The sequence below is a fragment of the Mastigoproctus giganteus genome, chromosome 14 (assembly GCF_048544385.1).
Source record: "Mastigoproctus giganteus isolate SK-2022 chromosome 14, ASM4854438v1, whole genome shotgun sequence".
Taxonomy (NCBI): Eukaryota; Metazoa; Arthropoda; class Arachnida; order Uropygi; family Thelyphonidae; genus Mastigoproctus; species Mastigoproctus giganteus.
In genome coordinates this window covers 73,730,136-73,748,092 of record NC_143588.1, presented here as the reverse complement: position 1 = coordinate 73,748,092, position 17,957 = coordinate 73,730,136, and the positions used below count along the sequence as shown (strand labels likewise).

Sequence of the window (17,957 nt, the reverse complement as noted above, 5' to 3'; positions counted from 1 at the left end):
TCATTATTCCTTAGCTAATTATCCAGTTGATCTTAATTTCTTCAAGCTGTTAGCTTCAAATCCCAGCAGAGGTAACCCGTTCCATCAATCAAAATGAAAATCTATTTGAAAAATTAATAGACGTGTGATTGACACTGAATGCAGGATCCATGAAATCACAGTTGAGTACAAGAAATCGATCTTCTTATTCAATCGTTCTCACATCAATCTGTTCTAAACTGAGGGCCTTACTGAAAAAGGGTGAAATCGAAGAACGAGGCTTTCATTCTGACAGCAACCTGAAATTATAGAGACTAGAGGTTGCCCCCATTCTCGAAATTTCACTCTTAGACACTCGATGTGATAGATTAACATTACACAACCACACTTCAGCCAACCTGGAACCTTTGGTAGTATGCAGAATGTTAAGGGTCCCTTTGAAAATGAAAGTCACTGCCTATTCGATCTAGTATTTTAACTGTGAACTTAACCTTTTTTTTTCTTGCATACACCTTATCCGCTACTTAGCCCTATTCAACGAAATACATAGGTGTGACATCTGGAGAACGAAGATGCCATGGAATGGGACCATCCCGGCTGGTAAGAAAATTTTTTATTGAGAAAATCGTGCACATGCAAGCTCCAGTGCGGTAGTGCACCATCTGACTGATGGAACATTTAGAAAAGGTTAAAAAGGTAGATGGATCTGGGGTTAATATGGGACGAGAGTCAGACCTTCCAGGCTCACCTCCTTATGGGTTATTCTGCTATGTGGGAGGTTTGCCAGGAACTAACGGGGATACACAATGCTGAATTGGTAAAGAAACAAGTCCTCCCATGTCTCTGTCCCATTCCTCTTTATGCAGCAACTATTTGGTCCTCTGCCCCTACAAAATACAAGTTCCTCTGCATGTAATACCAAACCATATTAAGATAGCTATTACAACAATTTTAATCAAGCTTCATAATCCAGTAAATAATTTACAGATACCCTGCATAAAGACCCAATGATGCAAAGAACCTGACCTTTTCAGCATCTACCAAAAAAGGGAAAGAATTGTTCTATCACTCATATTTTCGTCAAATGTTTAGTCAAATGTTTCCCCGAGATGACAAGCTTTGCACAGTATTCATGGTTTTGTCGATAAACACTAATGTGCCCAAACCAAACCATGAAAGGAGCCCCATACCATGACACTACCTCCACCAAACGTCATTGTTGAGAGGATACAATCAGGAAGGAACTGTTTTCCTGGCATTTCCACATCCAGGAACGGCCATCAGACTGGTAGAGTGTGATGTCCTGAATTCATCTGAGCATCTGGTAAGGTAGGAAGCGATCTGATAAGTGGGGGCGTGAATGAAGAGGACAATTTTTCGGTGTGACTCTGAGCTGGGCAGATAGACTCCTCCAGCCACAGAGATCCCAGAATGAAGATGTGATGAGGCCGGCCAGCATCTTAATTGTGATTACCAGTCTTCTTTCTTCAATGAGAGAGGGCAGCCTGGGAATCCCCAGGGGTTAACTCATAACAATTTGTTTCCCCGGTTGCCTTATACGCTTCAGTGATTTGGTCATCAGCTCCAGAAACTTACGTCAAAACTTTCTAAGCATAGAATAATGGCTTCTTGGGTGGTTAAATCGGATCTTCCAATTTCCCTTCACTGAGGCATTCTGTATGCAAATATGGACTGGACATCCTGGAAGCCTGTCATCAGGACAAATATTGATATCCTGGCCAATTTACTTGCAGGTAGATATGATGCACCAGTCCTACCAGGCATCATCTCGCACCCACAAAGTCAGATGCTTTGTTTTGTTTGTTATTTGGTTTTTATGAGCATTAGCAACTAAGGCCATATTGCTCCGTGAATATGCGGTGGTCATTCTCTGACCTTTCTGCATCCTCCGTATTTGGTGGTGACGGGCTCGAACCCCGATCTAATCAAGAAGAGTGTGCTACACACTGCTGCTCCTGCCCACCTGGCTAGGGAGGCGCCAAAGTCAGATGCAATCTGCAACTCAAACCACTCTGGTCCAACCTAATCTCCTTAAACTTTAACTGGACGTTCCCGCTTAATACAATAGAAAAGCTGAACCGGTTTCAAGTAAACTGTGAAAAATTATGCTCCAGTAAGACCTACAGAACAGTAATAACTAGAACCCATAGTCCCTTGTATGCGATACAAGTAAAAATTGAGTTGGGATGCCTGCCCGCTGTCGAAGGTGGTCCCAATGCGCAGTTCTCTCGAAATCTCTGCCGTGGTTTCGGATGTCGTTTTGGAGGTTGACTGCCTAGCAACAATCTTTTTGCTTCTGAGTGTTATGCTGCCATCAAGCAGTTCGTGCACGAAGTTTGTCAAGCTTTACATGTTGATCTTTGAGACATGAAGCATCAGCGGGTTCCAGCAGTCCTCCTGAGGAAGTTTTTTCATAATGGAATCCAATATGATGGCAAAACTTAAAGTGATCCTGGAGGTGCTCCCTCCTCTTGGTCTAACGGAATAGATTTTACAGAAACGGGGGGATTACGTCTAAGACAGAGGCTAGAAAAATCTTTTAAAATGCCAAATTCAATAAAGATTCTTTCACTTAAAGAACTGGCGATCCAGAGATTTTAGTGGATTCTACACGAACTTGGAATGCCTGATGAGGTAAAATGTTTTTAATAAAAGCAACAACAGAATACAATGTGCATTTGAACAAGAACCTGGAAAAGAGTTTGTATTGTTATATTGTAACAATAATCAAGAAGGCTTGTTGCGATTGTATTGTTACAATAATCAAGAAGGCTTAACTCATCCCAATGAAAACAAAGTGATATTAAATTTATTCGTCGAGGGGTGAAAAGGGTTACAATACTCTTCATTTATTTCGTGTCAAATCGGCAAGAAAGTTAAATCTTTTTCCAATCTGTTCATATGATTCACTCCTCTTCATTAATTGGATTATCAAACAATCCAAGAGCTTGTTCATTGCTTAATTCCAAGTTTACTCTTCCTTTAATGAATGGAAGAATAATTTCTATTGTTCATCTTTATTGCTTTTGTTTCGTATTTGCAGCTAAACTTCTTCCATCAACAACGGTATTTTGGTTCACGTCATGCCATCTATCGGTTAAATAAGAAAAACAACTCGGTCTGCTCAACCCCCTGTCTCAAGTATAATACCCGTGCTGCCATCTGTTAGGTACCATGAGAACCTTTGCTTTTATACTTTATGGGTCAAGGTCTACAAGGCCATAATGCGCCTATGGTAATGTTAAATACACAGTTTTATGTGTATAAATGTCGTTCAAATTTTCACTGCGTTGTAAAGTTTTATCCGTTTGAGGAAAGTTAAAATTTTGGCCCTGTGGTGTATCTGCTAGGGGATCAGCAATACTGAAAGAAGCGTTCGTCGCGGAAATGAGATAAATAGCTTGTCGGTCACTATTGTATTTGGGACAATCAATGGGTACATGATGGACATTGAGTTGGGTGTTCAAATTTGTGCACGGTGGTGGATAAGTGCCTGCAAGAAGATAAATTGCTACGTTTCTGTCGCCTATTCATAACTCTTCAAAGACAATCTGGAGCGCTTTTGTATGTTCAAGGATGGTATATTTGTGGTCAAAAACACTCCAAGAAAGCGGACAGACACTGAAAACCACTGATATGATTTGGTTTTCTAGGTGAAGTTCCAAATCTGGAATTTCATCTAATTTCGGAAATGCGTTGAGTACAAACGTAGCTGCATCTGGCACACAGGATGAGGATTGAACCTCTTTGGTGATAAAGACTGTAGTGAATTGAAATGCTCCACAAACGTGTGGTACAAGGACACCAGCAAATCTAACAGACACCTGAAACGGGTCTGGTCTATGATGAGGCGTTTGTAGGCTTCTATTCAGGAGCACAGAGGTCATTTGAGCAGTTGCTGTAAACGTATACAGATAGCTGCTGGAACCGAAAAATGGCTGCAACTCGGAAACAGACCCATCTTTACATTTTTGCTGTTTTAGGTCCTAAAGCGTTATGGATCCTATAAAAAAGAGATTCCCAGAATTTCTTTTGACTAGCCATCTGGATTGAATGATCTATAATATTGTCATAATTTGCGTGAATATTGAATATAATGATCTGGACATACAAACTGTCCTTAAACTAAAATTTTATTATTGCTTTATTGCCTGGAACAAGTACATAATGCTAAAAAAAAAAAAAAAAAATAAAACCTAAATTTCTAGTTAAAAAATTAAAAGAAATTAATTATAATGAAACCAATTTGACAATTTTACCTTTTCACTCTAATAATATTTATACCCGCTTATAAATTATATTGAATATTTACCCATTTATCCACAAACGGCTTTCCATATTTAACTTTCATTTGCTAGCATAAATTCTGAGAAAAAGATGTCTGTTTATCTAGGATGATTATCATCAAATTGTTTCATTATCAATTAATTTGATTGTTACAAGAATCAAGAAGGCTTGTTGCGATTGTATTGTTACGATAATCAAGAAGTCTTGTATTGTTACAAAGTATTGTTACGATAATCAAGAAGTATTGTTACAAATCAAGAAGGCTTAACTCATTCCAATGAAAACAAAATGAAGTCGAAGACTTGGAACATGAAATGAGTCGAAGAGTTCTGAAGAAAAGTTTGAATAATTAGGCATGAAGTTTGGGAGTTTGTTTATAAAATAAAAATTGCTGTAAATAAGCGCTAACACACAGATCCTCCTCATCGAAGGAGAGTTATCATAAGCCCCATTCTATGTGGATGATTTTTAATGATTAAGGCCCAATTACTAATTAGTGTGATCAGTATCCACTGAGAATTAATAGCATAAATGGCGAAAGAAAATTAATTTAACCCATGACGTTAACAGGGTGAAATGCCGTTATGAGATCTAATATAATGAATGATAGGGGTTATAAATATTATTCATAATACCTTTAATATTAATTTCCCTATAAGCTTCAGCAATCATTTACCAATTGCTAGTGAAACGATTATCCGAACAGTTCCGATTAAACAATCAACAGTAATGGCATTATGCGGCACTAACGGTTCTTCACATTAGAACCGTTATGTGCAGTAAGAACCACTTTGGCACACAAAGTGGTTCTGACATCTGCCACAAATCAAGAGTACACTACCTCCTCGTGGTGTGGGCTGGGCAGGTTCTCCTGGCGAAAGTAGTACACGCTATTCCTCCCTATGGGGCCAACTAACCAAAAGGGTTCGCAGATCCAGTTACAAGTATAAATAAAGAAAAAGAGGTTGATCCTTTGCCTCATGCATCGGACAATCCTGCGCCACCCTATGCTGCTGTGCAGCCCTCTAGGAGGGAGATGGAGCCCTAACTGCGCCAGGGACATCCTTTCACTGGCAGTTTTGCTAAAGGTCGTTCACAATCAAGACAGGATTAGGTCTTCACGTCAAGCGAGGACATCCGATAGAACATAACCAACAGATCGAGGTGGGACGTCTACATGTTCGTTGGTCTGAAGAGGAGATTGCGATGTTAGCCAATGCGGAGGTCGAACCTCGAGTTGCCGGAAGAAGAAATCTAAACCAGCTTCTGCACTCTAAGTTCCCTCGTCGTACTTTGGAGGCCATAAAAGGCCGTGGGAAAAATGCCGCGTAGGTTTCTAACCTCTTGCAGGTTCATACGGTAAGTGCTACTCCTACATCTGTCTCTTCCTCTCTCCCTTCCCGTAAAATTAAACAACCTTGGCCAACCGTGCGAACACTGTTCAGGGGAAAGTACACGGCTTGGAGTGCCACCGGTGCTGAAGCTCGGAGGACTGGGAAGAGTCGGGAATCTGTAATGGATCCTGGCTATCGACCTGACCCTGGGGACGATCCTCGTGTGGCGCTTCCAACATCCATGCCACTAAGAATCTTTTCCTCTTCTATCTCTGATCTTCCAGCAGCCTATGTACCAACCCAGCGAACATCAGTTGAAATTCTGCGGGAAGAAGGTCTTTGAGAGCCAAGAGGTTGAAGATATAAGAGGAAAACTAAGGGATGTAAGAACAAAATTCTTACACTTATCCTAGCGAAGGTTATGTTATAAATATTATAACATAACAAGAAAAAGATGTATATAGTAAATAATATTATTTACATAGGATGATTTTAAGCTTAGATTGCGATCGCTCCGTACCATACAGTCAAGTAGGGGAGGATTAACGTAACAACGGGGGGTAGCAGGACGGTACACAAGACAATGGGAGCACTGGAACACTAGTACAAAGGGAGCACCGCAAGGCCAGTTCATGGTCGCATAAACAGAAAGTGAGCAGCTCTTTGGAAGAAAGAACAAGGGAACCGACTCCCCCTTGTGGAGAGGAAGATTTTAAGAACTAGGAGGGTGAAGAAAACCCTGGATGCGATATACACTATGTAGAAATGGCTGCCGCTATTTGAAACAGACCGACTCCTTGAGCACTTACTAATTTCAAGGAGCGGTAGAGAAGAAACAGAGTGGACTAATGGCGGTAAGTGAATCGGGAATGATCACAAGGAAATATCTAGAAATTTCTAGACGCCCTGTAGTTCATCGAAGTTGATGAAAATTTCGTAAACAGGAAGTTACCCCAGGAGAGGGAAGGGCCAAGAAAAAACGGAAGAAGTGGGAGAGAGCGAATGAGAATAATGAGATGATGGAGAACGAACGACGATTGGATCAAAATAGAATGAGCGGCTGAAACAAAAAGCAGACGGAAGACTGGGAAAAGAGTTAGGAGTTTTTTGGGAGAGTTGTGAGTTTTGGCAGTGTGGAAGTTTGGAGAGTTCCCGTGGAGATGCCTGAGTGATGTGCGACTGGAAAGAAATCCCGAGAAGTGCCGGGAGAATCGCCAGAGTAATGAGTTGTGGGAGATGCTGTTTAAGAGTTGTTGAAATAGGAAGGAGATAATCCTTGAAAGATGGAAACACCTATGCTGGAGCTGAGTAAAAAGGATCGAAAAGCCTCACCATAGAACGATAAGGAAGAGCTACATAGCCAGGCTTCTTAATAAAGCAGTAAGAAGAGTCCTGATAATCCTATTATGCTTCCCAGTTTCGTCGAACTGATCAGACGCCCAAAAAGCAGGCCGGAGCAACTTATTTAATAGCCGTATGGAAAGAAGAGCGAGTTCCTGAACGTAGGAGAATCCCTGTAGAAGAGCAGCAGTTCCTTTGCCGATGAATACTTCCAGTTGGAGCCTGATGATGCCCTATGCTGTCGATGATGAGTCGCCCCTGAACTGAGAAAAGGTAGTGTAAAGAGTGATTCCCTAAGTTAATATGTAAGTACGAGATAATAATTTTAAGCTAGATTTGAAGAGAAGGACTTTAGAAAAATGTTTATTTAGTTGATAGTAGATTTGAAGAGAAGGACTTTAGAAAAATGTTTATTTAGTTGATAGTAGATTTGGTATTAATTAGTATAAAAGGAAGAAAAGGGTTCATAGACGTATGTACTTCATCTCAAGGATAAGTTAAAGCAAGGAAGATTTAGATACATGTACTTGAGACTGGTATGTTCTAAGTTAAGATGTAAAGGTGTTCTATGTACTAGAAACGTTACAAGATATTAAGATTGAATTATTTTGGAAGGGATAAATTAATGAAAGATTACAGCGGGGATTTATAAATCTAGGACACTATCCATAGAGGTGTTAAGCCCACTGAGGTAATTCCAGTTGGGAAGTTTAACTGTTAGAAGGCAAAAATAATGTTATGAGATGTAACCAAACAAGAAGGAGAAAAAGCAGAAAGACACGAAGAGACATATTATATCATTTGCTATTAATTTTACATCTTAACACACATATAATGCCAGTTATTAACATTATACCAATTGATGTTGTATGATACCATTCTTTTATGTATATACTGTGAAATAAACAAATTTGTATATGTTTATCATGTGTAGTATTGAGTCATTCTGAACACTCAGCCAGTCCAGAGGAGACATACACGAACTATTATTCCCCCAGAACCTGTGATCTTCTGTGCAGTATACAAGTCAGGTGTTAACGTGGAGGGGAGGTAAATTAAGGGGGAAACTTAATTGAGAAATACAAAGTTAAAAGAGGTGGGTCTGGAAGGTTAACAATGATTTATTATTAAAGAAATAAATAATAAAAAAAAAAAAAGAAAAAATATTATCCCCCCAGAATCTAGCCATCTATTCTCTACTAACCAACCCCCCACAGGGAAGCGATGGTTACTTCATTAAGTGTCTTGCCTGTTGATTCGTTTAACCCTCGCTTACTCAAGATCTATATTGCTGAGTCGTTAGATAATAGATTGGACTTTGACGAACTAGACAAATATATCAAAACAACTTTGGTGGGTACAGATATCACGATACGCAGGTCTACTAAACGAAGAGTTAGAGTTGAAGAAATGGAAGTAAATCTTAGCAAAAAAATAAATAGCAAGCGAGAATACGCTAAAATACAACAAGAACAGGAGGCGTTCTGCCTTACAAATACTCAATGATTTATCAACAGAAGATTGGAACATAGATCGTGATGACTTCTTCTCCTATTGGAAAGAGCTCTTTAGTCCTGTGCAAGAGCCTCGTTGTGGGTCACAAGCGATGTTTCGTTACATTTCAATAGAAGTTCCTGATAGACAGATAGCGGATAAAAGGTTGTTTTCCCGCAGTTAACACCGCCCAGGACCAGACGGTTTAAGTTCATTATTGTTATGAAATATTCCTGTTGAAATCTTGAGACCTGTTCCACATAATTCTTTATGCAGATAGACTACCTAAATTTCTGGATGAAGCGGTTTCAGTGTTCATCCCAAAAAAAAGAAGCAACCAGACTCCCCTAGAGAGTTTCGTCCAATAACAATGTCATCTGTGATACCAAGGACATTTCATAAAATTATTACTAAGAGGTTGAGTCAGGTAATAAAAATAGATGAGACAAAAAGCCTTCCTACCAGTAGATGGGACAGGCGAGAACATGTTTCTTCTGCAACGTTTTGCGCCAATAAAATCAAAATATCAATCTTCTGCAACCTTTGTTAGAAGAATCACGCTCAAGGATCAAAGTGATCTGCACTTAGCAACCATAGATCTACTGAAGGCCTTCGAATGGGTAGACCACTATGCCATCATAGAAGCCGCTTTTCGGAAAGGCATACCATATACGTTCTCTAAGTATTTATGTAATTTATATGCAGGCGCCACAACCACTATGCGGTTCAGAGGTAGAAGTCATTGTGTAGCTCCCACAAGAAGTGCCAGAGAAGGAGAACCACTCTTTCCACCGTTGTTTAACATGATAATGGACCTCTTGTTGGGGATCTCCCAAAGTATATTGGATTTAGAATGGAAAATAAAGTTGTAAACGCAATGGCTTTTGCCGATGACCTCATATTGATTTCGGCTACAAATGGTCTCCGGTAGTTGTTAGACAGAGCAAAATCTTTTGTCAAAGAGAGGTCTATAAATTAACGTCAATAAGTCTTGGACCCTTTCTCTAGTAGCTTCGGGTAAGCAAAAGATTAAAATTGATCCTACTAGGTTCCTCTTGGGTGATGAGGTATTACCAGCTAAACAACCAAGTGGTTGTATCTTGCAGTGGAGTTTTCAGCCACTGGTACTACAAAAATGGATGTGGACGTAGAGGTGCAGTTGGGTAGGCTAAAGAAAGGCCCTCTTAAAGCCCAGCAGAGATTGTTTATCTTAATTTTATTTAATCCCTAGATTCTATCATCGATTATTGCTAGGAAGGATCATTGCTGATAGGCTCAACTCCCTCGATAAAAGCCGACCGGGCTAGCCGAGTGGGTAGAGTACCTGCCCGGCAACCCAAAGGTCGCGGGTTCGATTCCCGCCTCGGGCTTGGATCAAAGTACTGCAAAAACCTTGGGAGGTGCAATATGGCCACAGAAGCCGATGCGCCAACAACTACCAAATCAAAAAAAAAAAAAAAAAAAAAACCTCGATAAAAGAATCAGGTCCTCGATTAGACAGTGGCTGAATCTCCCTAAAGATATTCCTAACACATATTTATATGCAAGTATAGAGAATGGAGGACTAGGTGTCCCCTCATTTAGGTGGAGTGTCCCCATTCTGAAGAGTAAAATATTGGAAAAACTTGTTTCCTCAAGTTCCACTCTGATTAACAAATTAGTTTAACCACCTCATTCCCCAAGAGAGAAAGATAAAGCCAACCAACTTTGTTATGACGGGATAATGCTGGTTAATAACAAGCAAGCTATGATAAAACGTTGGAAGACACGATTATACACATCAGTGGATGGAAGAGGACACTTCATCCAAGGACACGTCGGGGAAACAAAAGAAAATTAAACTAAATTTCTTTTGGATTAGGCGACTTTGCCAGTAATGGAGCTTGAGGACAAAGGGACATATCTTGGTGTGGCGTTTTCTGCTCAGGATAAACCCAAGGTAGCAGTGGACTTGGAGGTTGAGTTGAGTCGTCTCAAAAAAGGCACAGTTAAAACCCCAGCAACGGTTATTTATTCTAAAATATTTCTTAATTCCCCGACTGTGTCATAGATTAGTGTTGGGAAGAACCACTATGGGTATACTCAACGGCTTCGACCTGCAAATAAGAGGTTCAATAAAGAAATGGCTTAACCTTCCAAAGGATATCCCAAACGCGTATATTTATTCATGTGTTAAAGACGAGGGATTGGGTGTTCCATCATTTCAATGCAGTATTGCGATCCTCAAGATTAACCAGATGAATAATTTGATGACTTCGAATTCAACTTATAAGAAAGTTGACGAACGGTAGTTCCTTCCTCGGGAAAAAAGGCAGTGTAGAGACGTTATTTAGTGATGGATAACTCCAAGCAGAAGGTTAAAAACAGATGGAAGAACTTATTACACATCTCTGTCGATGGACGGGCTCTGTGGGAGTCTTCCTTCGTTTCTGCCCAGCATCAGTGGGTTTAAGATGGGACCCAGTTCCTAATGGTCATGACCCGTATTAATGCTCTTCCTATCCTCTCCAGAACATCAAGAGGGCAGTCAGCATATCGAAAATGTAGAGGAGACTGCGATGCTGTTGTTTTTTGTTGTTGTTTGGTTTTTAGGAGCATTAGCAACTAAGGCCATATTGCTCCGGAATATGCGGTGGTCATTCCCTGACCTTTCCGCATCCTCCGTATTTGGTGGTAACGGGCTCGAACCCCGGTCTAATCAAGAAGCGTGTGGTACGCACTGCTGCTCCTTCCCACCTGGCTACGGAGACGCCTGACTGCGATGCAGTTGAATATCTAGCCCATATTGCTCTCCGTTGTCATCAGTCCCATGACATAAGGATGATGCTCTGGTCGCCTTAGTCAACAAAAGGCTGAGGCATAGGGGTTGGAGGTCTCTCGTGGATCCGCGGTACAGCACGACGGAGGGTGTGCGAAACCTGACAGTCTGCATTAGGGGTAATACAACCTTTGTCCTTGACGCCCATCTGGTGGCCTGGAGGCGTCACACTGGTTGAAAATGAGGAAATCTGACTTAACCACTGATTTCAAGAGAAATCGTTGAAGAGCAAGGAAATAGACCTGTTGTATCTACTATAACACTATCTTATGGGGTGTATGGTCTAGTACATCTGCAAAGATTTTAATTGGACTTGGTTTAACGCGCTCTGATCTAAAAATAATATCTGTGGGAGTGGTCCAAGGTACACACGGTTGCTGTAGAATGCACCAGCGAAGGACCTCAATGAGGTGACTGCCCTTCATGTCTGTTTTTTTTGAGTGGAGTTTAGGGGTATCATGGCCCATGAAAATATATGAGAATTAGGTAAAAAAAAAAGTGTCTCACAAAATGCAACACAAGCATCAATGAAACTACCAAATGAATCATCCGAAGTTTAGTTCGAAAGAGGGATTTGTGGGACAAATCCTTCCCATCCAATTTTAACTTCCAATCTTTCTAAGGCAATGGAAGTTTGGGAGAGTATCCCAATGAGTATTAAGAAAGAGAACCACTCCACGTTGCGATGCTTACATCTATGGTAGAAGTACCAGAGATTACATACGATAATGGATGGGTGCAACGGTTTTTATCCGAGGCTCTGGTTAGTAGATTAGATTTGGAAGAATTGAATAATTATATCTAAATTAGCATCATAAGAATGAACCCTACTGCTATTAGGAAGAAAACAGGGAAGATGGTGCCAGAACCGGCAGATAAGGAGAAAACATTGAGTAGGAGGCGACACAGAAAGAGACTACAAAGATTCAGAACTTATACTATAAAAAAGGAAAAGAAATGCTCATATGGTATTAGATCCAGTGAGGGTGGCTGACGATGTAGTGAATCCCCAGGAATTGCTCTCGTTCTGAGAGGAAGTCTTCTGCAAAGGAATTGATCACGAGCAATACATCCTAGATGGATATGAAATTAGGCTCAATACTCTGTAGTCCTATTGTGGGCAATGAGATACACATAGCTTATCCAGATTTAGTTATTAGTCCTGGTCCAGATGATGTTGTGGTTATTTGGTTTTTAGGAGCATTAGCAACTAAGGCCATATTGCTCCGGGAATATGCGGTGGTCATTCCCTGACCTTTCCGCATCCTCCGTATTTGGTGGTGACGGGCTCGAACCCCGGTCTAATCAAGAAGCGTGTGCTATGCACTGCTGCTCCTTCCCACCTGGCTACGGAGGCGCCTCCAGATGATGTAACTGTGCGCCAATTTAGGAAAATTCCACGAAGATACTGGTGGATTTGTTCAATATCATTCTTTGGACAGGTGCCCTAGAGGAAAGTCTATATAGGGCTTACACTATTTCTGCTAAAGAAATCAGAGTCCAAGGATCCTGGGGACTTTCGGCCAATCAGTGTCTTCAGTTATTATGCATACACTTCATAAAATCATAGCCAATCGTCTGATGAAGAAAATAAAATTAGATCCACATCAAAGAGCCTTTATTCCTGCAGATGAGGTGGCTGAGAATGCAATGCTTCTACAATCTGTGATTAGTTCGGCTAGAAATGACCTGAGATTCTTACACCTAGTATCTATAGATCTCCAAAAAACCTTTGATAGTGCCGATTACAATGCACGAGTTGAGGTTTCTTGGTAATATCAAACGTATAATGCTAAAGAATGGAGTTCAACAAGGAGACCAGCTGTCTCCTCTACTTTTTAAACTTGCTATTTTTAAAAAGTATTTAGGAATAAAATTCGATTTAATGAATAAAGTCCTCCCAGATCTAAACTTAGAGGATTTACTGAGGCGCCTGAAGTCTGCTCCTCTAAAACCGCAGCAGCGTTTGTTTATCCTCAGGATATATATCTTCTACCTAGATTCTGGCATGCTTAAACATTTGAGAAGACAACAGCAGCAACTAGGTTAAATAGGATTGATATATATGTAAGATCAGCAGTTTGATCTTGGTTGAGGTTACCAAAGGACAGTTGTTTCATACTTCCATGCGGATATCACAGATGGACTTGGAATTGGCTGTTGAAGAGGAATCGCCTTGAGAAACTACGTCAGTCTTCTCTGGAAGTGATTAAGATAAAGGAACTGAATGGAGAAAATTGAAAGATGGACAGTAAGAAAGCAATCAGCAGGCGATGGAGAGGGCTCCTACACTCCTCATTTGATGGAATCTGGTTTAAAAACTCAGCACGGGTTAAATCACAGCATCGATGGGTTGGTGACGAAAACAAATTGTTGTTTGGTCATTCATTTATTGATCTGGATCGCACAAGAATCATGCCCTTCCAACCGTCTAGAACAGGGGTACCCAACTTAATTTGTGATGCGATCTATCTTATAAAGGTGTATGGTACAAAGAATCCGCAAACTTACTCTTGAAAATGGGTTTAATCTGCTCAGATTTAAAGATAATCTCATTGAGGGCATTGCAAGGAACAGATGCTGGAGAGTTCAGCGTATGACCTGATAGCTATACAGCTGATGGAATACCTAGCATGTGCTAGTTATGTCCCATATATGTATGCAAGATTTATGCTTTCACCACAAGGAAAGTGGAAACTTGTAAAAAAAAGGGTGTCTCACGAAATGCAACACAAGCATCAATAAAACAACCAGCTGAATCATCCGAGATTTAGTTTGAATGAGGGATTTGTGGGACAAATCCTTCCCATCCAATTGAACTTCTAGTCTTTCTGAAGCAATGGAGAAATCGATTATCCAGTGCGATCCAATAGTCATATTTGGACAAATTGAATGGAAGAAATCCTCTCCTGAATTACCTAATGCTATTAAAAGAAATACATCTAACGCCGAAACTATACAACAGGCATTTCTGGGCACCGTTCCTTGATTACTATTTGATCCAAGTATGTATACTAGCAGCTTTCTCCTTCCACTTTTTGAAATCGTGCAGTAGACTACGTTTCCAACATATCTGAGAGTGGAGGTCTACCTTCCATCGACTTCTCTTTAGTACAATGGCATTTTTTAAAACGCGATGCTTTTGCTGAGATGTGTGGATGCAGCAGTAAAGAAACAGGTCGTTGTCAACCATTGAGAGGGAGTGGTTGATTGTTTAAAACAGCGCTTCCCAAACTGCGTTCAGCGGAACACTAGCGTTCCTTGAGATGTGAACAGAAGTCATGGGATACCAACCTAGTAACAGATAAGTATCCCATGTCTGTATTTGGCAGTAACGAAACAAGTTGTTTAAAGGCTTTGAAAGAGTTAGATTATTCAAGAAATAAAGATTCTTCTGAATAGGATCCCATGATGCCAAGTAGTTTTGATATCAAATTCTCGATAGTTCTGTAGATGTCTTATAGAAAATTTTACCCGAAACAGTGAGAATTTAATGTCCCTAAAATGTGATTAGAAAGACAAGAGTAAACTAATAGAATTTAAAACTTCCAGGCCTGTCCAGCGTGTTCCTGTCTGTTCTGCATGTTTGTTCAATGCAAAGCTTTCACTCTTAAGCAAAGAGTCAGTGACTAGCAACCAATCAGGGCGAATCACTTCTATTCCCAAATGCCCATGGATAAGGAAAATATAAAGATCAACCCAAATAACAGCCTATTTGTAAATCCCTGAGAAAAATGGTTCCTCATTTTTGGGAAACATTTTTCTCCAGGGTTTAGAACATGTTTGATCAAAATAAAAATGTTAAATTAAAATTAAGTTGGGTTACCAGCAAAAGTCCAAATTTCGTCACGACTAACAGACCATGGCACGAAAACTTCAGACAGAAAAATGCATACTTCTTTCGAAGGAAGATGATTATGTCCACTGGGCACTGGCAGGAAGATCAGCAGAGAATCCACTCGAAGAAAACAGGAAGAAGGCTGAAATTTCCGTCACAAGGGCAATCCACGATACCTAGCTGATAACGGCAGTTCACGGATGTGACAATCACTTGGTCGAAGCCATTGACTCTAAATACTTGAAGAATATTGATGTTAGTGTTAAGATCATAATTTAGTTCGTGTCTTCTCAAAGCAGGATCTTTATTAAATTCTTCGGAAAGATTAATTGAATTGTCCAAGAGTTGTTATACTTTCTGTTCTTATTGAGAATAGAACCTAAGGGGGGAAATTACTTCCGAATCCGATGAGCACTTCCAAAAAATTCTAATCCCAAAGGGTGGATAGCGTCGACACCATTAAGTAGCTCAACTAAGGCCTTCACTGGCTTTTGAATACGATGCATATAAGGATTCGGGAGAAGGGACCATGTCGGCAACGTTGGCTGATTTACCTTTGTCTCATAGCAAACGCAAAATTATTTAAAGTTGCATTATGTTAGGAGAATACCAGACAACTCCAACAAAGAAAAGAGACAGTTCATGACAATCTAAAACGTTTCTAATTTAAAATTCTGGAAAGCTTCACAAATCTTATTAGCACTGAATTGAGTTTAACTGGAGTTCAGGATCTACTGTTATCCTAGAAACTAAATACAATCAATGGATCAGATCACATGGTACTGAAAAATTAAGATTCATATACCTAGTGGTCATCCCATTAATATCAAAACCAAAAAAAAAAAAACAAGAAATCAATGCTAGAATACAATCCTGGAGCCAAGAACACAACTCAATATATTAAAAGAGTGAAAAGAACTTCTGCAGGAGTTCCAAATTTACAAGGACCAATAAAAGCCACTACAACAACAAATGTAGCAAAGCGGGGGGGGGGATTCTACTCAAAAAGCTCCAATTTGATCGATTGCTTTGATTAAACACAAATGCAGTCCATCTCATTCTCAGAGTAGCCAGAAACCAACAGGAAATCGTAGCGGAACTTAACGAAAGTCAAGTTTTGACTGTCCAAGAACCACTTATAAGTGCCACCCACAACGTTTGTCACGACTAGGAGTTCATTTTGTCCCGAATCTTTAGACACTGTACATTTTTATAAGATATCTACAACAGGGATCATCCTATAATAATAAATCGTGCCAAATATTTAAACAACAATCCTTGTAGTAAAGCAGAAATGGAACGACTTAACTGAGCCAAGTTTACCGCTCTGAATCTTACGTAAAATTCCAAACCTTTTAAGGCGCTTTGTAAGTTCTACGTCTAAAAGGTGGGGAGAGCTAAATCCAACATGCGTCTTCATAAGACACCACAAAGCTATACGGCCGCACAAGAGAAACTAACTGAAGAACGAACACAACCAATAAAAAAAAGCCACAGCGCATGTCTTTATACCTGTGCTTTGCCCGCGTCATCTGCACGTTTGACTTCAACCGTTTCCGTGCATTTTGAATTGACAACCCTTGCAAAAAGCGTACTTTTTCATAGGGACAGAACCTAATAACCGAAGTACGACCACATCACAACAGAAATCAGATTTCTCCTAATGTTCATTTTCTTTGGTACACTGACCACCGAAAGGCTTTGGACTTTGTATCAGGTCGAAATGGTGTGCCTCAACAAATGAATTAAATTATTCATCCCGTGTTGGGTTGCCTTTCTCCGTGATAGCCGCTTACACCGGGGGTGGTATTAACTCCAGAAGACTGCGGAAGGTGTCCTCAGGTACCCTAGACCAGTTGAACAGAAGGACGTGTCATAGTAGGGTGTGGTAACCGCTCTCGACTAATGAATGCTACGTTCCACCACATCCCACAAATGTACAATGGGATTGATGTCGTGGGGGGGGGGGGGGGTTGGCAGCCAGAGGAGCACAAGACAGGCTTGGATATGATCTTCGAATCATTCCTGCAAGATTCTTGTCTTTTTGGAAGCGTCAAATGACATCTGGATACAAAGGACATCAAGTAGGGCGAAACGTGGTCCGAAACAATGCCGAGGTAGATCCGTCGACATTTATAGAATGCTGTAGAGCAGCTCCATAACGCTCGCGATACGATTTCCTAGTGGCCGTGTGTTGAATGGCGATAAGTGGACCCAGTGATGTCCATTAAAACATTCCCCAAGCCATGATACCACTGGCCCTCGGCCTATTTTCATCCAACTGTCTAGTGTGGTTACTACTTCATGTTTCACCTGCTCGCCGTAGACTAAGCAGCCGTCCATCCGAATTATATAGCTGAACCCTTGATTCGTCAAACTACGAAACTCTTTTCCAGTTGTCCAAGGTCTAGAAATGTTAAAATAGTGTTTGTGTCCACGCTTTGAAAAAGGCCCTTAAAAATTCGTCTCCTCGTCCCCCTTATTTTTCCCATTGCACGGGCTTTGTACTTATGGAATGACAGGCATTATTTGTGCTGTCATTATATATGCTGCGCTTGACATCACTCCTAGTTGCTGTGGGATACGTGGAGACAGGGGTCGTCAATGTTTTGGCTCATGCGTATACTGCATTTTACGTCCTCGTACAGTTTAAATACTGTATATATATTTTTCTACTTCACTCCACTTTTGTTTAATAGATTACGTTCCCAGATTGGTTTGGTTTGGTTTGGGTTTTATTGGCGCATCAGCAACTGAGGCTATAATGCGCCAAATACCAGTCATATGTAAAAAGTTAAAAGATTCAGTGACCTACGTAGTTAGGCCACCATGTCCAGATGTATAA

The 17,957-nt window shown here is 40.5% G+C and overlaps 1 pseudogene; it reads left to right on the top strand.

Annotated features, from left to right (window-relative positions):
• The first annotated feature begins 8,186 nt into the window (after window positions 1-8,186).
• LOC150075245 (acetylcholinesterase-1 pseudogene) overlaps window positions 8,187-17,957 on the top strand; it is a 53,164-nt pseudogene continuing 43,393 nt past the window's right edge.